Source organism: Schistocerca gregaria, chromosome X (assembly GCF_023897955.1).
Source record: "Schistocerca gregaria isolate iqSchGreg1 chromosome X, iqSchGreg1.2, whole genome shotgun sequence".
NCBI lineage: Eukaryota > Metazoa > Arthropoda > Insecta > Orthoptera > Acrididae > Schistocerca > Schistocerca gregaria.
Genome location: NC_064931.1, coordinates 104,284,028 through 104,306,888, shown reverse-complemented (window position 1 = coordinate 104,306,888; position 22,861 = coordinate 104,284,028). Strand labels below are relative to the sequence as shown.

The 22,861-nt window shown below is 43.6% G+C and overlaps 1 protein-coding gene across 9 annotated transcripts in view; it reads right to left on the bottom strand.

Moving 5' to 3' along the window:
* LOC126297857 (protein sickie) overlaps positions 1-22,861 on the bottom strand; it is a 1,116,277-nt gene that overhangs the window by 644,546 nt on the left and 448,870 nt on the right. For 2 of the 9 annotated variants that reach the window (XM_049989137.1, XM_049989136.1), the window contains exon 1: positions 9,522-9,584. The exons of 5 other annotated variants lie outside the window; for them this stretch is intronic. The gene's annotated coding sequence lies outside the window, so the exon portion shown is untranslated. Of the gene's footprint in view, positions 1-9,521; positions 9,587-22,861 lie in introns of those variants that run through there. 2 more of the 9 variants (XM_049989135.1, XM_049989138.1) reach the window with 2 other exon arrangements.

The following is a 22,861-nucleotide window of genomic DNA, read 5'->3' as shown; positions in this document are numbered from 1 at the left end:
AGTAGTTAGTGACTCACCTTGTATATGACGAACCTTTGTGTGCGATTGATGATGAAAAATGTTTCAAACGGCTCTGAGCACTATGCGACTTAACTTCTGAGGTTATCAGTCGCCTGGAACTTAGAACTAATTAAACCTAACTAACCTAAGGACATCACACACATCCATCCCCGAGGCAGGATTCGAACCTGGGACCGTAGCGGTCGCTCGGTTCCAGACTGTAGCGCCTAGAACCGCACGGCCACTCCGGCCGGCTCGATGATGAACTTGCTGAACGCTGACCAAAAGCAAATGCGAAAATGAATTTATCAGTGATGCTTGGACCTTTTTAAAAAGAATCTGAATATTGTGTAGATTTGTAACTGTGAATGAAACGTAAGGTCCACCATTTCCCGCCATAAACGATACAACCCTCAAAGCAGTGGGAGGAAGTCGGTGCTCGTCCACGAAAACAGCGAAACCTACTTCATCAGCTGCCAAAATTTATGTCCATTGTTTTCTCGGATGCAAAAGGGGACTTTGCTTTTGATTACCCTGTAAAGGGTTATACAAGATGATGTGAATACCATCCATGTGCTGTGAAACTGTCTCATATAAAAACACGTAAGAAAGGATTGGATTGCAAAATTACAAAAAGATGCTTTGATAATGGGCAACTTGACCTATTTGCTGTTTTTCACGAAAATAAATGAAAGTAGTCTATAGTTTTTTAATTCCTAAAAATAGTTTAGAAAATTTGCGTGTTTTTTCTACCCAGTCCCGCAAAATATTTAGTGAAATGATGTGGGGGTTCGAAGCTTAACGTTAATTTTGTGGCCACCAATATCGCTCTGCAATCTTTCCTGAGTTGAAACCATGTGCAGATGTAATACAAAAACGAAAAATATTAGAATTAACGGTTATGATTTGTAAAGCTAGTACGTCATATATTTGGCTTGCAACAGTGCTATTGTTCTTTCTACACTTATATGCAACTCTAGAATTTTGTCGTTATCTACTTAAACAGTCCATCAGTGCAACAAACAAGACAATAATTATGTATGATTCTTGCGTCTGCTACATTTCAGAAGAGCTTGTAGCTTTTCTCCCATGTGAAATCTTCCCTCCCTCTGTGCTTCAATAACTACTTTTCAAACACATTCGGTACTCTCTGTCTTTCCTCATCCTCAATTCGTCATCTCCTTTCAATTCTACTTGTGTTTCTTTCACAAACTGTCTCGTTTCACTTCTTGACACTCTTTCCGCTCTTCTCTCTCCCCTTCCTATCTCCTGTCATCGACAACCTAGTAATATCGTCAATTAGCTCGTAGTCTTCCAGTAACTCTTTTCCCATTAGAAGTTGTCGACACAACTTGAAGTAACATTCAGACACACACATGCAATTGTGATCCACGTATGTGGCTGAGAGGTCAGTTGGTTAAAGTACTGTAAAACGGCTGCTTCTCGTTTTGTCTCTGGTTCCGTGGAGGATATCTCCCTGCTGGAACGAATGAAACTGGATCAGACGGCCTCGTGTGGACAACTGGAAAGCCCTTTCTGAAGAAGTAACGGCTCCGTTTTCTTCAGCCACCGTACAAGCCTTATACTTCTCTACAGCCGACTATGCCTACCCAGTATGGTCCAGATGAACCCATGCAAAGAAGGTCGACAAAAGTCTTAATGAAACGTGTCGATTAACAACGGGATACATGAAACCTACTTCTCTTCCATAACTATATAGAGCTGCCGGGTTTGCGAATTCCAACTCTCGAAGAACATCACATGAATTTACAGAGAGGCTCAGAGAAAGTATTGACGATGGGCTCCCCTTTTTGGCGGTGAGTGGAAACCCGGGCGACTGAAATCCCGTAAAAGGTTCTTAGCCACGATAATAGAAGAACCACTAGTTGATTACCCATTTGCACAGGAAGGCCCAGTGGCTTCAGCACAAACTGGAAGACATGGAGGATACTGAACCGAATAAGGACAGGGGTGACCCCAGTGAAGACAAATATGATTAGGTGGGTCTTGGAACCACTGATGATAAGTGTGGCTGTAGCGCTGTGCTGGATATGGAGCATCTGCTCGCCTGCCCAAACTGCCCTTATAGGTGCAACCCCGACGATTTATGGCTGGACAAGAAATGCTGGGCTGAAAGACTGTGACCTGGTTTCCTTACACGAAAAAGTAAAGTAAAGTAAGTAACTTACCATTAACAGTTAGGAGATCGAATGGTCGTACAACGATGCCTTTATTTCATTAAGGGAAATTTCAGATTTTGTGAATGTTACGCTGGTACTAATCTTTCACGGAAGGGTGAGACGCAAGTGGACTTAGTACTCCAGACGCTGTAGATATCCACTGTACGGTAAACATAAGAGATACAAGATCTTATCTAGGTTATGTTGAGTGCCATATAGCTCTAGGTTCAAATCATATATACCAAACGCTCTTACAGTATTAATAACATCCGGCATCCGAACGCTTACTATCGTCAAAAGCAAAAACTGTGTCCGGCGTAGCTCTGTGTAAAGCGATAGTGCCGTTACTGTTCGCAGACTTTGTATATTGACGACATGACAGTTAACATCTGTCGCTGAGGCTGTTCGCAGACACGACACTTGATGTCATTAGAAGAATATTACGAAATGCAGGGAGACTTGCCGAGTATCGACGTCTTGTTTAAATACTGACAACTGTCAACAAAGAAATGAATTATGTAGTATAAGTAAACAAAAGAAAAGTTATGATATCACACGATTACACTATGGTGTATCAGACAGTGTACATAGTCACGACCGTTAATCATTAATGAGTAGCTGTACAGATCGATCATATAAATACTAAGATCATATAAATACTAAGATTTATCAGAAGGGTGTAATTCACCCACAAAGAAGACCGCATGAAAGCTTCTCGTTCAACCGATCCCAGAGAGTACTATTCGCTGATCTACATCCCTTAACAAATTGAGATAAGACGGAAGATTAAAAGAAGAATTATTTATTTCGTCGTGGATTTCCTTACTCGAGCCAGAAGGGTCAAAAAATGCTTCTCAAGCTCCAGTGGGAGGAGTTGGGAAAAATAAAAGTTGTGCATCGCGACGCGAAGGCTCTGACTCGCGAAATTCCATCACTATTACGAAACATGTTACTAGAGAAATTATGACTTAAGCACACAGATATCGATGCTATTCCTGTCTGCGTAATATTCTGGAATATTAACAAATATTGGAGAATGAATCTGGTACACTGTGCAGCCGTGCGATGGTTTGCGGAAAACAAATGTAACAGTACAACTATGCTGGAAGAAACCATTAACGTTGCACCTACTCTCGTTGGTGACAAATTAAGTATGAAGTATGACACCATCTTCGCACTAATAGTATGTCAAGGTCAGTCTGCTGTGAATTCAGTGTAGATGAACGACAGGTATGGTTTCAGTATTCCGCCTAATCTTGTGCGTTGTCAGCGTCTTTTAACGTTAAGAACAGTGCAAACAGAAACAGAACACCCGAAGAGCAGCAGAGAGCTCGCCTTCGTTGCGCCACTAGATCTGGGAATTTGGAGAGCCAGATGGATTGCAGCAGTTCGCCTGCATCGTCTATAGAGGAGACAGGATCGATCACCCAGATGTGACGCAGAAGTAAGACGCTGGTACTGCAGTCGGCAGAATCCGGGTTCGATGCACGGCTTCTGTTATACGTCTGCACGTCTGTTGGACATATGCCAGCAATGCCAAAGCTAAGCCCGTACTAGCATTACATAGAAAGCGGCGCGAAACACGAAACTTAAGTAATGCGTATTGTCAACCCGAAGGTAAGTTTGAATACCATATAGAGTTACAAGGTTTGCTCTTAGTGGAGGTAGTATTCCCTCGAACTGACTTATTAAGTCAGTTATCGGGGGTGGGTGGCGGAGAGAACCTATAATTAATTTAGTGTTGATTCCGAAACGTGGAGCAGCTTAGCATTTTTCACATAAATAAATCATTGTAAGAGCGTGAGAAATGCCAAATTGCTCCGTGGTTCGGAGTCCCTGTTAAACTGTAGATCCATTTGCAACTGGGTTGGTGAGTCAGTTGAAAAGCCGGAGAAAAGCAACGTCACACCACCCCAACAGGACCATAGCTAGTAAATCACTGTGGGTTTCAAACTGACCACCGAGTCGATAATACTTTTACCTGATTTTCACATTTTTCACGCCGATGACGTGCAGCTTACTGTGTAAGGCAGGGACCGGCTTAGCTTTGGCACTTGAGGCAAGCGTTAACAGACGTGCATACAAAACCCGTATTCAAGTACCAGCAAATAAAAATATCAACAACTTAAATAATCAGTTGTTTTCATTCAATAATCCCCTGTTGTTAATTTCACTTGATTTTAGCAAGTAGACAATGTGTATCTTTACACCGGAACAACCTAAAATAGAAAGGCGGAGAAAAAAGCTACAGAAAAAATGTTCCCGATGAAAGAATAAATCGGTAGAGAAAAAGCACGAAGCTCTCTATGATCAGTTTCTGGTAATAATGCGAGATAGCTAGTTTTCATAGTAGCGCCCTTTTGCAGAGTGTCTGTAACGTCACTCGCAACAAAGTTTTTAGGCGTAGTGCCTGTAAACGATCAGATTCACACTGAAAGTCAACTTTTCTAAGGGAGATGAGGAGTAGGGCCTGTAAGCGGTCACAGGACACTAAAAATCAACATTTCTAAGGGAGACGGCAATCACAGGGTGGGAGAAGAACACACATCAGTAACTGATCTGACAGTATAAGTGATGCCATCTTCAATACGATTACACATGGAAAGTCCCAACCCCCTGCCAGTGGATTCCAGAAACTTGACGTCCTCTGTCTGTAAATATTTGTATCGAAAACGCTTATTAATATCTGGGAATCGGATTTCTTCTCGAAAAACGATACGAGGCCCTACAAACATTGGTCAGCAAATTTTTAGATTCAGAGGAACAAGATTATCAACTGTAGTGTCAATTAAGCTGTCTGTTCATTAAACTTGTCACACAGTTTCAACTCGCGCACGCAGAAACATGACAGATGTTTGCGTAAAGCATCGAGTTCTCATAGCCACACAGAAATAAGCCACAGACAAAAATACTTGGAGAAATGAGTGATACACAGTGTGCTGTCTCAGAATACATTTATTCACTACCGGTTTCGACCATGGACAGTCTTCAAAGTGGAAAAATGTCTATTGTAACAACTTCACCTGTCATACATGATATTTAACTAGGAAAAGTATATACCATTGCACCTGTGTCAGGCCAATCCAGATGATTTCTTTGGCCGCCTAATCATAATGGACAAGTGCTGGTTACATCGCTAAGACCGCGAGAGCAAGGAGCAAAGCAATCAGTGGAAACGTGAATTCATCAGAGACAAAAAAAGCGAAAACCGAACGATCGTTGGGCAAGGTGGAGATGAAAGTTTTTTGGGAGTGCCACGGTGTGGTGCTAATAGATTATGCATACTAGTGGAATCTCCTAACGATGTTACCGGAGGTAGTTAAGACAAAGCGTCCAAGGGGGTATATCTCCTCCACGACAACGACGGAGTTCATTCCGCTAAGGGCACAGTCACACTTACTGCTTCTTTGAAGTATCTAATTTTACCTGCGCCCCACCGCCTCGTATTCTTCCTCTTTCCTCTGATGAAGAAACCATTGCATGGCAGGTTTTTCCAGAAAGACGAGGTGATTTTTGAGGTGTGACGTTTCCTGAAAAACCAGAATCAAGACGTCTACAACCAAGGTCACTGGCAAGCCATCCACCTTCGAGAAAAATGTGTTGCACTGAATCATGAATGAAGGATCAACACCATCACATAGTTGGATGGTCGCAGCTTGATTATGTCGAGGGCAAAAGAGCAGCTCCGGTGTGTGTGTGTGTCTCTGCCAAGTCATGTACCTTAGAGAAAATGTACCGCACTGAATCATGAGTAATGGACCAACACCGTCACATAATTTGATAGTCGCAGCTTGATTTTCTCGGGTCACAAAAGTGCAGCTACGGCGTACCTGTGTATTCCCGTTACATCCTGTAGTTCGTAACTGTTTGATGCATGATGGGAAGTTAACACGGTGGATAATCGTATTTTTGTCTTAGGAGTTGTTGGTTTCGGCGTCTGTCAACTACGGCCTCAGGCTACGCTATGGGTGACTGTCACCGATATCTACTTTTCTCCCCGCTGTCCATATAGAATACAAATTGAGTCAGCCATTTACCATCATGCAACTACCAACCGCAGCACACAACGGAAGACACACGTACACCGTAACCGAACATTAGTTTCCCGAGGTGATATTTAAAACATCATGACTACGCCTCGTAAATGATAACTATTTACAGAAGGCATCTACGTACCGGACCGAGCGAGGTGGCGCAGTTGTTAACACACTGGACTCGCATTCGGGAGGACGACGATTCAAACCGTTTTTCCGTGATTTCCCTAACTCGCTTCAGGCAAATGCCGGGATGGTTCCTTTGAAACAGTATTACCGATTTCCTTCCCCATCCTTCCCTCATCTAATGGGACCGATGACCTCGTTGTTTGGTCCCCTTCCCCAAAATCAACAAGCCAACAACCTACCTAAGGGAAATACGACTCTGAAAGAAAAATCAAAGTTACCACATGTTGGCCATCTCGAAACTGGAGACACTCCAGTTACGATACACTGATATACAGTGTACTAAATTCACAACCAGCCGGTGTGTCCGAGCGGTTCTAGGCGCTAGAGTCTGGAACCGCGTGACCGCCACGGTCGCAGGTTCGAATCCTGCCTCGGGCATGGATGTGTGTGATGTCCTTAGGTTAGTTATGTTTAAGTAGTTCAATGTTCTAGGGGACTGATGACCTCAGGAGTTAAGTCCCATAGTGCTCAGAGCCATTAAACTCACAATACGAAATATATAGAAACACTACAGATAAATCCCCTCTCATGCCATTTATTAGATATACAAAGCAACTGATGTCTTGCATAATGGTAATTTCCAGTTGACAAAACGTTCCAATCAATGCCAATTGGCCTTAAATCGTTCGTCATTAATACCAGCAGTACCTATATGTTCAGAAAATTAACTAATACCATGAACTAAGGATGAAAATTAAAATAATTCCGATAACGAACATGGTAGATAATAGGTCTTTTACTATATCATAAAGTTAATCGTATGTACGGTCACAACAGAAAGAAGAAAAGTAGGAAGATCTGGGTTAAATGTCCCGCGGACGACGTGATCATTACTGACAAGAGCACAAAATCGGACTGCGGTAGAATATCAACAGAAATCAGCCGCGTCCTTTGCAAAGGAACCATTCCGTCATTTGCCTTACACGATTTTGTGAAACCAAAGATGAGGATTTGAAGTACCATCCACTCGAATACAAGTTAGGTGCCTGAAGTATGTACGAGGGCGTGCTGTTCTAAACATCTGTGCCATGGAGGTTACTCGGTCGACTTTCCCGCTTCGCTGACGCAAATTGCAACCCTCTGCCGCTAGGGGGATCTGACTTATATCGTGCAAGGTGACGGGGTGTAACGCAACTATGTCGATTGGTGGAGACCCTCAAAAATTGAGAGCACGCGTTTGAAGGGTTCATCCACACATAGAGCACCCTTTCCTTCAGCTTGACAGTGCCAGACCACACACGATCGCAGCGACATCTGTAACAACCCGACGCCTTGGCTTCACTGTCATCGATTATCCTCCATACAGTCCTGACTTGTACTCATTCGTAAAAATTCATCTGTTTCCAAAACTTACAGAACACCATCAAGGACTTCACTTTGACAGATGTGAAACGGTGCAAGCCGAGGTGAGGCAGTAGCTCCGTCAACAAAGTCAAACATTCTACAGTGACGATATCAATAAAATGGTCGCCCGTAGAAGAAATTTGTTTGTTGCCACGGTTACTAAGTTGAGTAATAGATACGTAGACATGAAGAATGAAGATGTATAACGTTAATAAAGTTTGTTTTATTTACGAAGTTTCAAGAGGTTAAAAAAAATAAATTCGGAGGCATTGTTGGAGAGACGAAAAACTACAAGGCGATTGTTTTTATAATGTGAATGGTATGATAGCACTTGATAGAGAATACACTGTCGACAGTCACAACAGACTCGGAGGATGTTGCAAATTTAATAAAAACCATTCTATATAGTCAAGATATCACTCTTCGTCGTTGACCTCCGAAAACGACGTGGAATTTATACATCAGTGCATCCGGATGTACTGTAGACGGCATTTCCACGAAAATGATAAAATCAAATTTACAGGTTCCAATGGGGATAGTACTTAACGTACATTCTCAAATGTGATATACAGTTGTGCAATGGAGATGAAATTACTAATCTCATCTCTAATGCTTAAAATGAAGCAACTTCTTACAAGAAAAAAGTTAGATGTAGGAAGCTGGACAAAACGCATCGTGCTGAAAGCTGTCAAACGGAACTGCAACCCCTACGAAGAAACTTCCTCAATTTATAAAGCGCGGAGATTATACATTTCCTTTGGTTTCGGGAAGCTTATTTCCAACCTGGTCTAATCGTAAGTATCCAGGTTGTCTGTGGATTTTCTAGATTATTTCAGAGTGTCACGATGAGCTGAGTGATCGATCCCCTTCGGCAACAGTGACATAGCCAAGGAAGTGTAGCGTGTGCTATTAGCTTTAAAGGCGGAAGGAAACTATTGAAGCACTGTGCTGCTGCCGAACGAAGTTTTACTGTTGGTGGAGTATGTCAAGTGAAAATTTTAAGACTTAACTCAAACGATTTTACGTTTTCAGAGTGCACAATGGGTGAAGAAGCTACTTTAAACGCCTCCTCGATCTATTTCTTTCTTCGGCCCAGACTTAAAAAAAGCCACAATAGTTCAATTGTCTGCCTTAAGGTTCCAGAAAAATACTGTCAGTTTCGAACTAAACAACTGATAGACAACAGCACTGGGATGTATAACAAATTGACGAGACTTAGACAAATGGTTACGTACCGAAACTGTGCAGTTTGCTATTCGGCAAGGCAGAATCAAAATAGAACTACAGCATGAAGATAAGGCGGAATAGTTCGAAACTTGTTATGACATACAATATTAACGAAAGCTCAAAATATTAACTAGTTAGAGTTTATTTGATATTACTTTAATGCAACAATCAAATTTTGATTACAATACGTTCAGCAACGCTGTGACTTCAGAAGACCACACCTGTCTTGTTTTCCATTGCTTGTAAACAACATGCTGTTCAGCCATCCTATGAACACAATTTTTTAATTGTTATTAGACTGCAAATATGAGAATAAAATGGTGAAATCTTCAAAGTTACACAGATATTCCCGAAAACACGCGCCGCTGTTCTGCGAGCTGTCAGACAGTGCAACAATAGCGTCCTGTAACGGCGGTGGGCGTAACCGTGTGTTGTGGCGCACTGCGCGGAGACAGGAGTGCCTTCCGGCGCTCCCCGACTGTCAGCTGACGTACACACGACGGCAGGCTTGCGCCAGCTCGCCACTGGCAGAGCGCGAGGAGCGTACCTGTGCGGCGCGGCGGGCAGTCCCCCGTGGCTGAGGTGCTCCGCTGCTGGTGGCGGCTCGCCCGTTACTGTCGCGGCCGGGCCGCGGGCCCCGCCGCCACCACGTGGTCGCGCCCTGACGTCACGCCGTGACGTCACCAGCGGCGGCCGCTGCTGCGGCGCCGAGACGCTGGCCGGTTGCCTTCCTCCTCGCCCTTGACCCACAGGACGGGCAGGCGCCGCCAACAGGTATGCGCCGACCCCTCCCTGGGAACCGGCGCGTGCGGGGCACTGCTCCTACGATGTATCGAGCCTCTCACTGCTCGCGACTCTGCCATCTCCTTTTCATTCCGCTTCGCCGTCTCTTCGTCCTCCTGCATCTGAACCATCCTTCTTTCTCCTCGACATTTGCTTCGACGTGGGTTTTCGCCTCTACTATGTTCTCGATCCAGGCCTCTTTTAGTTCTGCTGTTCGCCCCTCTATTTCGTGCCCTAAGGCCTAAAATGTTATCCAGCAGCATATTCAGGGGGAGGGCTAAGGGGCTCAAGCCCATCCTGGTCCGCTCCTGACAAATCTCAACTTACACTTTTTATTACCTCTCTTTCTCAATACTACACTGAGGTGACAAAAGGCATGGGACAGCTATATGCACATACACAGATGGCTGTAGTATCGCGTACACGAGGTACAAAAGGGCAGTGCATTGTCGGACCTGTCATTTGTACTCAGGTAATTTATGTGAAAAGGTTTCCGACGTGATTATGACCGCACCACTGGTTCAAATGGCTCTGAGCACTATGGGACTTAACATCTGAGGTCATCCGTCTCCTAGAACTTAGAACTACACTACTGGCCATTAAAATTGCTACACGACGAAGATGACGTGCTACAGACGCGAAATTTAACCGACAGGAAGAAGATGCTGTGATATGCAAATGATTAGCTTTTAAGAGCATTCACACAAGATTGGAGCCGGTGGCGACACCTACAACTTGCTGACATGAGGAAAGTTTCCAACCGATTCCTCATACAGAAACAGCAGTTGACCGGCGTTGCCTGGTGAAATGTTGTTGTGATGCCTCGTGTAAGGAGGGGAAATGCGTACCATCACGTTTCCGACTTTGATAAAGGTCGGATTGTAGCCTATCGCGATTGCGGTTGCGGTTTATTGTATCGCAACATTGCTGCTCGCGTTGGTCGAGATCCAGTGACTGTTAGCAGAATATGGAATCGATGGGTTCCGGAGAGTAATACGGAACATAGTGCTGGATGCCTCGTATCACTAGCAGTCGAGATGCCAGGCATCTTATTCGTATGGCTGTAACGGATCGTGCGGCCACGTCTCGATCCCTGAGTCAACAGATGGGGAAGTTTGCAAGACAACAACCATCTGCACGAACAGTTCGACGACGTTTGCAGCAGCATGGACTATCAGCTCGGAGACCATGGCTGTGGTTATCCTTGACGCTGCATCACAGACAGGAGCGCCTGCGATGGTGTACTCAACAACGAACCTGGGTGCACGAATGGCAAAACGTCATTTTTTTCGGATGAATCCAGGTTCTGTTTACAGCATCATGATGGTTGCATACGTGTTTGGCGACATCGCGGTGAACGCACATTGGAAGCGTGTGTTTGTCATCGCCATACTGGCGTATCACCTTGCGTGATGGTATGGGGTGCCATTGGCTACACGTCTCGGTCTCCTCTTTTTCGCACTAACGGCACTTTGAACAGTGGACGTTACATTTCAGATGTGTTACGACCCGTGGCTCTATCCTTCATTCGATCACTGCGAAACCCTACATTTCAGCAGAATAATGCACGACCGCATGTTGCAGTCCCTGTACAGGTCTTTCTGGACACAGAAGATTTTCGACTGCTGCCCTGGCTAGCACATTCTCCAGACCTCTCACCAATTGAAAACGTCTGGTCAATGGTGGCCGAGCAACTGGCTCGTTACAATACGCCAGTCACTACTTTTGATGAACTGTGGTATCGTGTTGATGCTGCATGGGCAGCTGTACCTGTACACGCCATACAAGATCTGTTTGTTCAATGCCCAGGCGTATCTAGGCCGTTATTACGGCCTGAGGGGGCGGTTACGGATACTGATTTCACAGAATCTATGCACCCAAATTGCGTGAAAATGGAATAACATGTCAGTTCTAGTATACTATATTTGTCCAATGAATACCCGTTTATCATCTGCATTTCTTCTTAGTGTAGCAATTTTAATGGCCAGTGGTGTACTTAAACCTAACTAAGCTAAGGACACCACAAACATCCAGGTCCTAGGCAGGATTCGAACTTGCGACCGTAGCAGTCGAGCGGTTCTGTCTGAAGCGCCTAGAACCGTTCGGTCACCGCGGCCGGCCACACGACGGGAATTAGCACATTCTGCACGCGGAATGGTAATTAGAACTTGACATATGGGACATTCTATTTCGGAAATCGTTAGAAGATTCAGTATTCCGATATCTACGATGTCAAGAGTGTGCCAAGAATACCAAATTGCAGGCAGTATCTCTCACCGCGGACAACGCAGTGGCCACAGCCTTCACTAAACGGGAGGTTTACTACCTTTGGCTCGAAAAAAGCATGTTCTTTGAGAATTTTTTTCTCGGGATTTTTTATAGATATCTGTGTAAAATTTGGCCAAAATGTTTATTGGTATTTCCTCTACAAATTGGAATTTTTTACTGGAAATGTCGAGAAGCAAAGGCAGAAGTCCCGTCGGAACGAAAATTTCGATATAGACCTCCACACGCGGTATGTCACAGGTCACCCCATCTATTTTCCGACTTCGTAGGCCAAGTAAAAGTATTTATAGTTGATGGATAGGAATAAAAGTGCTACAACCCCTAGATAATTTAGTTAGCTTCGTCTGAAACAAAGACTCATGCCAATCGGTTCAGTAGATCTGAAGTTACCATACCGCGTGATTAAAAAAAAAGTCATTTCGAGAAAAACGCGTTTGAAGTTTTGACTACATACAAATGCAATATTATGCAACGTACGTTCAGCGTGCTATTCCGGGTCCATAAACTAGTCCTTCCTCACAAAGGGCGTTCTGCTCGATCTGGACATCCTGCGCTGCTCCAGAGCCGCTCGTACCGCCCCTGACAAGCGGTTTTCGGCCGCTTGAATCCGGTGGCCGTCCGAATGCTTGGCGAACTGCGTCGAATGGAGTCCCAGGGTGACATCCACCGTTGTCATGGTCTTCATAATTGCTGAACACCATTCGTTGAAGCTGCTCACTGCCAGAAAGTTGCAATCTCCACAGTCTTCGCACCAGAATGCAAATGCTTTGGTGCTAACTTCCAAACACAAACACACGCGTTCAAACTTTCATTTGAATTTTGTGTGTTTCCTCCCAAGCACCGGTACAATAACTCGTCCTCCGAAAGAAAAAAACTGGTGCGTGAAAAAGGCCGATTTCAGGCAGGTGCATTTTTTTGTTCAACCGCGAATAACGGACATTTCCGTTCCGTATTCGGAGAAACCGTTTCAGGAGTGGATTCTAAACACTTTTATGAATCCAAAAATGCAATTAAAAATCGATTTTTTTAACCAAAAGATAGTAAACCTCCCCTTAACGACAGAGAGTAGCACCATTTGATTAGAGTTGTCAGTGCTAACAGACAAGCAATACTGCTTAAAATAACCACAGAAATCAACGTGGGATATGCGACGAACGTGTCCGTTAGGACAGTGTAGCGGAATTTCGCGTTTAATGGGCTATGGCAACAAACGACCGACGCAAGGGCCTTTGCTAACAGCACGACATCGCCTGCAGCGTGTCTCCTGGAGTCGTGGCCATATCGGTTGAACCCTAGACGTCTGAAAAACCATGGCCTGGTCAGAAGAGTCGCGGTTTCAGTTGGTAACAGCTTGTGGCAGGTTTCGAGTGCGGCGCAGATCGCACGGAGTCATAGACCCAAGTTGTCAACAAGGCACTGTGCAAGCTGGTGGTGACTGTGTTTACATGGAATGTACTGAGCCCTCCGGTCCAACTGAACCAACTGTATCGGCCACTGACTGGAAACGGTTATGTTCGGCTACTTGAAGACAATTTGCAACCATTCATGGATTTCATGTTCCCAAACAACAATGTCATGTCACCAGGCCACAATTGTTGGACATCTGCACAATTCGATCGTATGATTTGGTCGCCCAACTCGCCCGACGTGAATCCCATCGAATATTTATTGGGTATAATCGAGAGCTCAGTTCGTGAACAAAATCTTGCACTGGCAACGCAATTATAGACGGCTATAGAGCCAGCATGTCTCAGTATTTCTGCAAGGGACTTCCAACAATATTGTTGAGTCCATCCCACGTCGAGTTGCTGTACCACGCCGCGCGAAGCGAGGTCCAACACGATATTAGGAGTTATCCCATGACTTTGTCACCTCAGCGTATACTACCTACAGTACAGTTTTCATTAATTATCCATTTTAAGCAAGTATAGTACGTTTTCAAACATTAAATTCTTATAAGAATCTGTTTACGTGACAGGTTTTGAACAGTTCGGCGTGCGTATCATATATATAGATATGCACGATGAGTTCATACGATTTCTGTCTGCAGATGACTTGCCTGGTACTACATTAAGTGATCAAGAATTAAATAAGGTCGGCCTATAAGCTGCGACTTTGACGGTTCAAGATTATGATGGAGGTACCAACGTGTCTGGGAAGTGTTGTAGCGTACAATCCAGAATAAACAGCCCCAAGCGCTAACGACTTACGTGCGTTATGCAGCACATAAACTAAACCTAGCTATCGTGAAGGCTTGCATCTTGCCTAGTATTCGCAATATGATAAGAGTTGAAGGTAGCGTTACCAACTTCGCGCGGGAGTCAGAAAAAAGGTTGGAACATATGAAGCGAGCTATCCTTGAACCAAACCAGAGGCGAAAATAGTTACAAAGTCTTAGTGATACAAGCCGGCTTGAAAGGTCAGATGGGCTCCTTCAATTCAAAGAGCTCTTTTAGTATATTACAGTTCGTTGAAGATGTGGACAGAACTTCTCCGTCACCAGAAAGTGGAAGTCTTCGGGCTTCTATTTAACGATTAGACTTTGTCTTACCTTTGATGGTAACCGCCGCCGTATTTGAAATTACGGCTTCGGTTTCGTGGCAACTTCAAGTTGTTGCATTAGATCTTAATCGTTGCTATGAGATGGTAGACAATATAATAAGAACACTGGAAAGGTACAGAGAAACTGAATATCAAGGAATTTTTGAAAAGGCGTACTGTAGGATCTTAGGACATCCCATTGCAGGCCCGCGGAACAGCCGAACTTTCAAGTAGCCGCTCAAATATTGAAGCGCCTTATGCTAAGGAATATTACAGGTTAAGTAAACCTTCGATACATACACATGTTTTTTGCTCAATACAGCATTTTTTTCTTTTCTGTTGTGTTCTTTCGAGATCGAGATTAATGTCGTATTTAGTTTCAGACTGAATGCATTCCTTCTTTTCATCGATTTTGTGTTGGGACAGATAAGGAGTCGATTTTCGACAGTAAACCACTCTTCAATTCTCGACCTGCTGACCTTTATACCATGTGCCACCTTAAGAACAGAAAATCCGGACTCAGTAGTGGCAGCTGCACGTGTTTACAGCAGCGAGTTGCCTCGTCCTCTCACATTACCTGGGGAAATACCTCTCTGCAAGGAGCTTTGGAGAGAACATCTCCCCCAAACAGCAGCAGAGGCGCATCAAGATACAAATGTGTTTTTCCCAAATATAAAAATTATTTTAACAATTGTCGCTACATTAACAGTATCCACTTATATTGTGGAGCACAGCTTCTCTTCGCTTCAACTAAGAAAATCGCACCTTCGTACGACAAAGATGGAAGACAGATTGGACGGTTCGGCTGCCGTATATAATCACGGAGATATATCTGGCAGCCTACAACCTATATAAGTCATTGAAGAATTTCTCCAAAAGTTATCCGCGGACAATTGATATGCGTTAAATGAGCAAAATAGAGTTTTGTGTGCTTCTTTTTGGTGTTTTAGTGTTTTCCTCGGCAAAGGTTACTCTCAGCTGGTCAATCCCCTTCCATACCAAAATTCTGGATCCCCAATTGATGATATCCTTTTTTTCTTGGTCTCAACATACTGTTGATTGATCCAGGCCTGTCAGGAGTCGACTAGAGAGCTCAAGAGCTCGCTATCACTCGGCGCCTAACAAGTGAGTGCTCGTAGTAAAATTGCAAACTGTGTGCTGTCTTCAGAGGAATGGCCATGTGTTAGCTTCGCCTTAGCCTTAGGCCGGCATTACAGTATCAGATTTCTTTGACAAATATATTTGACGTAGTGTAATACGGCTCTTTTGTCAAATGTTGCCTTTTGTCAAATTTATTTGATCAAATCTAGCGCCTCATCTTAAATTTCATCAAAGAAGGTGTTCGTCATCCGTTCACTGCAAGCGGATGGCATGTATAAACCACTGTGTGTTGTTTATAGGGAGCGGAGAAGCAAGGTAAGTCCTATTTAGGATTTTATTGTGGCATTATAAATGTGGAAAGGCGTTATATCATCTGGAATGAAATAAAATGTTTTTTTCCTTTTTCAGGCAGGAAGATGGGAATCCACATTCTTTCTTCAAAGTGGATTAGAATAGCCTGTGCCGACAAATTTGTATAATAAGTCAAACAAGTAAAAATGTAACGCAAGTTCATTGTCACTGCTGATGTTTATTTGTCCAGAGGAAAGGAAATTAAAGAACTGTTGTTATTAGTTAAGGATAGAAAATTAGTCCAACACGATTCGTTGCTGAAGCAGCAGTGGTAGCTGATAGTGAGCAGGAATTGAGTTTTGTGCTAAATGTAATGGACCATGTGCCATCTACATCTACAGCTACATCCATACTCAGCAAGCCACCTGACGGTGTGTGGCGGAGGGTACCTTGAGTACCTCTATCGGTTCTCCCTTCTATTCCAGTCTCGTATTGTTCGTGGAAAGAAGGATTGTCGGTATGCCTCTGTGTGGGCTCTAATCTCTCTGATTTTATAGGCATCTGTAGGTTAAGGGACGCAAGAAAGCGTCACAGGCGAACATTCTATTTTGTAGAGGACCAAATGTTTCAGCTAGAAAAGAGAAACTTGGTAGCTACACGCAAGGCATAGATGCAAGAACAAGGCCAAAAGGTCTTTTACAAGAATAAATATCTAAGAATGTAAAAATCGTACCCAGTTTCGTATGTATTAAAATGAGTCTGAAATACGTAAAGAAATTCGCGAAGCGTAAAGAACCTGGCAAGCACGCGGATATACTCCTGATCAGTTCATTTTGAAATTACACGCATCATACCACAATTCATTAGTCATGTTGAAGGATTTTCGATGATACGATTTCGACTCTGTTGTTGTGAACTGTGTACATTACGTTGCACTCAGATTTTATTATTACCTGTTAACATTAACAAGAGGAGAGATGTTAGTTTAGTTACATTTCATATTCTTGTTGAAATAATCACTGCCCCTTTTAGTGACTGTGAACTATGAAACTAACAGCATTAAAAATAGCAATTTTTCGGTTGATATCAAGCAGTTCTTCTGTTACTGTTCTATTTCTTTGTGGTACTCAGTGGTTTTCTACTATCTAAACAACATACAGTTTCCCATCATGGCTGCATTTCGAGTTTAGTAATATATTACCAAAGGCCACTGAATGTAAAATTTCAAGCCAGCACATTTTCACTGCAATCCCTCCCAATTAACTGCTGCGGTTTATAATCTCAATACATCATATTAACCGTTATCCGTGAAGGTAAGCTACAACGTAAGGGTATAATATGCGAGAGAAACGAAGAGCTTAACCAAACAATTGATTTATGGTCTCTTGATAAACAGAATTGTTGTTTTCAATACTTTCGTGCAGTAAAACGTTTACCAATGTACTCACTTCAGTTCTAGATATGTTATGTTAACCGGGGACCTAGAAATGACGGAGAGGCTCCCTCCACGACGAAACCTCGACACAAATCGTAATTTTAATCGGAGTATAGAGATCTTATGCTCATTCCATTACATAATATCAAGCTGCCGCACTTTTAATATTTTTTGTCAAATTCTGCTTAGTTTGAAAGATCAATTATCTTTATTATTACATTTTTTGTATGACTGAGGTAGTTTTTGGAAGAAGCGATAATAGGGAGCTACCTGTTCAGCGTCTAAGCGTCTATGAGTGGCCTGAGCTGGATATGGCATATCTGAAGAAACTTATGAACTCTTTGCTACTTCGAATGGAGGTCATTGTGAAGATTATAGGTGGTGTTGCATATCTCCTGAGGGACGCTATTTTTTTGTCCGTTGCTCAGGTCCAGAAACGGTACATTTCAGTGTTGCAAGTAATATTGATGTTATGGGGTTCCTCTTATTTCAGTCTTCATTTATTTGCCCTTTTTCACATTTTATCTGAACGCTGCATTTAAGATGAATAAGCCACTATTTCGTCCACTTACACAGATCGCTACAGCGAGGATTTGAGAGACAATACCCAAGGCTGACAAGGAGAAGGCGAGGCTGGTCACGCCATACTGTATGTCATTTTAGATACAGTCCTGGGGTGAGAAATCGAACGAGGCGTGAGAGCATATTTATCCTGGGGCCGCAGATGTGAGGAAACACCAGACGTTTAGGTGCCAGACACTACTTTTCCTGTATAAACTACGCGTATCAAAAAGAATCATCCGATTTGACACGTCTATATTTCTGAAACTGATGTAAATTTCGTGTGACTAGGGCCTCCCGTCGGGTAGACAGCTCGCCGGGTGCAAGTCTTTCGATTTGACGCCACTTCGACAACTTGCGTGTCGATGGGAATGAAATTATGATTAGGACAACACAACACCCAGTCCCTGAGCGGAGAAAATCTCCGACCCAGTCGGGAATCGAACCCGGGCCCTTGGGACTGACAGTCTGTCGTGCTGACCACTCAGCTACCAGGGACGGACCCTGAAACTAATAAACATATATAATAAATTTTGTTTTTTTGATGAACGAGAAACTCAAAAAGTTTTTTCATACCTTTTTCTAGGTGTTCAATATGCTCCCCTTGGGGTGTCCCTCTCATTTTGTACAACTTCATGCGGTTGTTCCGTAGCCCATATTCTCATGTTATGACGGTTCAACTTAAGCGGAATTTCGCCCAGTCGCTAAACACTAAGCGTGGAAGAAAACTGTCATCCTCCATCTTGACAAATACGAAATTACAGAACTGAACACTTTGTAGTTCGTCATTTTCACGAAGAGATGGCAGTAGTTAAATTTTGTATGGTGTCATGTGTAAACGTCGACGCAACAAACGCCAGACGGACATCGGGGGCATGTTGAACTGTCGAGCTGTACGGCGAACGGATGTCTGCGGACTCCTTGTGAAACTATGGCGGATGCGTTCGACGTCTGTGTCAGACACACAGGGACGACATGGCGATTTGCCTTTACACAGACAACCTGTTTCTCGGCATTGTTTATACCAATATATGTGCTGTAAGAGGCTCCACACCATACCTAGTACGAAAGTCACGCTGAACAGTTATTACTGACCCGCACTGCGCAAAACGTAGAACACAAAACGCTTTGCCGGCCCGAGTGGCTGAGAGGTTCTAGGCGTTACAGTCTGGAACCGCGCGACCGCTATGGTCGCAGGATCGAATACTGCCTCGGGCATGGATGTGTGTGATGTCCTTAGGTTAGTTAGGTTTAAGTAGTTCTAAGTTCTAGGGGACTGATGACCTCTGAAGTTAAGTCCCATAGTGCTCAGAGCCATTTGAACCATTTTGAACAAAACGCTTTCTGTTGCCCCGACACCATTTTTACTAGAATTAAAGTGGGTGGACACTGCTGCTACCTAGCGGGAACCATGTAAAACTCGAGAGTTCCCTCTTTCCAACAGTACGAATGTCAAATAATAAAATAGTTATGATTTTTTTAAAAATCGGATGATCATTTTGATACATCCTGTATTATTTGTTAGAATCCCCTTTTAACATAATAAATGGTAGGGCAGTCGAATAGACTTTAAACCTTCTTTACTGCCATTATACTACGCAGTAACGTAATTGTAATAAGAAAGAAATAGTGGTGAATATGCTACCGAAAAAGTACGAAGGCTTCCGGTGTCGTGCGAAGTTTGGTAATGATTGCTGTCGCGGGCCAAATAAGTTAGTCGGCGTTAGGATGTAACCATGTTAATATCTTCCTATTAACCATGCTTTCGATGTTGTTTTAAGTACTGTTTGAAGTTAAGTGTTCAACTGCGTAATTGTGTGATTCTTGAAGTTTTCCCGGCAAAATGAGTAGTCAATGAGGTTTAGGGCTCTCAAGCTGGATGACATAACATTGTGAATTATTTTACGGCGTTTATCAATAAACGCACCATTTCAGAACATTATTTAATATAGATTTCCTACCAACACATGCATTGCCACGTAACTACATTTTTCGCTGCTCTGAACGTTTCCAATGAGCATCGGACTTCAGCGACAGCACTGCACAGAACAGGTAGGAGGAAACCCTACGCATAGATTCGCAAAGGTAATCGAAGAAAGGTTCATCTTTACCTTTACCTTTATCTCAGGTGATCAGGAAGACCACTTTTACTGTACATCTCCTGTCAGCATCAACTGACTCGTAGCTATTTCGAAAAAGATATTTGGAGGTTTAGCACAGGAGGAGATCTCTATGTGTGTCTTACATAGGTAGACTGTATGTTTGGTTGCCCACAATCAGTGTCTACAATACATGATCATCTGATATCCGCTGATGCGTACTTTGCAGTTTCTATACGAGATCATCTCGACGTAACGTTTTTGTAATGTGGGTAGGTCGAACACACCAACATGCTAAGGCTACAGACTGCGTCGTTGATATTCACAGATGTGGTTCGGTATTCAAATGTCTGTAGTTTATATATTGTTGGTAGCTAAATTATAATATGGCGTCAGTCATGTTCATTCTTTACAAAATCAGTAAATTATCCTTGTTTCTATTTTTAAGCAGAAGGTTCCTAACAAATAAATAATTTTGCATACAAGAAGTTGTACGGGTAGCACTGGACGTGGGAGTAATAAGATTTCGGGTCAATTCAAAGCACTTTGGCAAACATATGAAAAACTGCAACACTGTTAAGCTTTGATACAATCATTAGTATTAACGGTTATATTTTCGTCACCGTAACAGTTATATATTATCGCGAAATAACGCAACCAGCAGCCAGCCATCGCTAGCAATTTTTTTGTGTGCATGCGAGTTACGCTAATTAATGGTTCAAATGGCTCTAAGCACTATGCGACTTAACTTCTGAGGTCATCAGTTGCCTAGGACTTAGAACCAATTAAACCTAACTAGCCTAAGGAAATCACACACACCAATGCCCGTGGCAGGATTCTAACCTGCGACCGTAGCGTTCGCGCGGTTCCAGACTGTAGCGCCTAGAACCGCTCGGCCACCCCGGCCAGCTTTCGTAAATGAATGGGTCTTTATTTTTGTTTCGGCAAAAATGAATGTGTCTCTACTATTGTCTCGTCAGTCATAATTCTATGCTTGTCTATGAGGCAATATTAATTTGTCCAGCTCTTGATATTTAATGTTGCGACGGCGTTCTGCATAATGTGTTGACACTGTACCTAAGCAACGAGGAATATACACCACTGACAAAAAAAGTAAAGCACCGAGAATGGGAGGAGGAAACGATATGAAACTATGTACGCCGAGAGGAGTTGTGATGTTACTTCAATGATCACAATATAGAGTCAGATTTACAAAGAACGTGGTACAATGAGCCTACTTACGTTGCACTCTCTCTGGCTTGGATGCGTGCGCTGATTCGGTTGGGAAGAGTATCCTCGCCTGAGGGCCATGTGTAGACGAGCACTTTCCTGTTCAAAAATACTGTCCAATAAGAGGGAACACAAAAGCACGGAATATGTTCGTGACTTATCGTTGTGCCGTCAGAGTTTCCTTAACCATTACTAGCTGTGACCCGAAGTCATACCTGATGGCCCCCCTAACCGCGACACCAGAACCAATACCGTTGTGCTTCCCCAAAACATTAGAATGATGGGTCCTCTCGAGGCCGCCGACATACTCGCCGAGGATAGTCATCCGTGGTAGTGCAGAATAGCAATTAACTGCTTAAAGCAGTGCGACGACATTCATCAGCAATCCATGTTTTCGGTCACGGCACCACTCAAATCGCAACAGTTTGCGTTGTAGCGTTAACGGCAGCCTACGCATTGGACGATAATTCCCATGTCCGGTTGCTGATGTCTCCACCCAGTGGTACGGGTAACACAGGATGTTGCAGGGAGTCCATTACTTGTTCTTGGATGGGAGGTCGCAGATGTGATTACGATGTGCGTGGTGTACAATAGAGCAACCCTTCCTTGTGGTGGACAGACTTGGTCGACGGGAAACTTGGTGACGAGTATGCCTGCGCCGAAGTTCCCATGCACTCCAACATCTGTCCACCGTCAGATCCGAACGTCCTGCAAATCTAGATATTTCCAAATTCGACCAGCCGTCCAAGTGGAGACCAATAATGGGGGTCCTTTGATACTCGCTGATATCTCTACCTCACACAAGCACGCAGCATCTCCCGTCTCCTTCACAGTGATCACGCAACATCTGACGGGGTTCATGCTCCTCATATACCACACAAGGCCTGGGAGCAACGCTATACACGGACAAAATTATTGCACCCTAGTGGTCGTTTACCTGTCAAAGAGAATTGCAACTCCAAGTCATTTATAGTCACCGATGGCGAGTATGTGTAAGAAGTTACATTGACATCCGACAATGTCCTCTAGGTGATTCACTTTTTTGTCAGGCAGTGTAACAGCTGCCGTACCCACGAGAAATATTATAAATGCGATGACTCCTGGAACCGAGACTGTCTTTTATCATCAGGTGTAGCAAGTCCATTAGCTGAAATGTATAAGAAGAGATCAAAATGTTCCCCTTGAAGGCCGTACTATCCAGAATCGGTATGCCAATCACACTAAATTGTCGTGAGTATCGAGGCAATCATCCCACCGACACACCAGGTTCAACATACACGTCTGTTAAAATACCGTGTCCTGCTCCATGAAGAAGTCCGTAACTGTCTGCTGCACATCCTCGTCGGGCAGGAACCGTTGACCGTTCCACGATAGTGATTTTCGAAGGAGATGCTGCGCCGTGCATATTCTTCATTCTCCGCTGGATGTCTACCGGCGTTTGTCCTTCGGCAGCCAAGAAAAGAATGACAGCAGGTCGGTCCTGTTTGGATGCATTTGTAATAACGTCGCCATAGTTTACGTTACGTGTTTACCGCGCGCACACGAATGCTACAATAACCC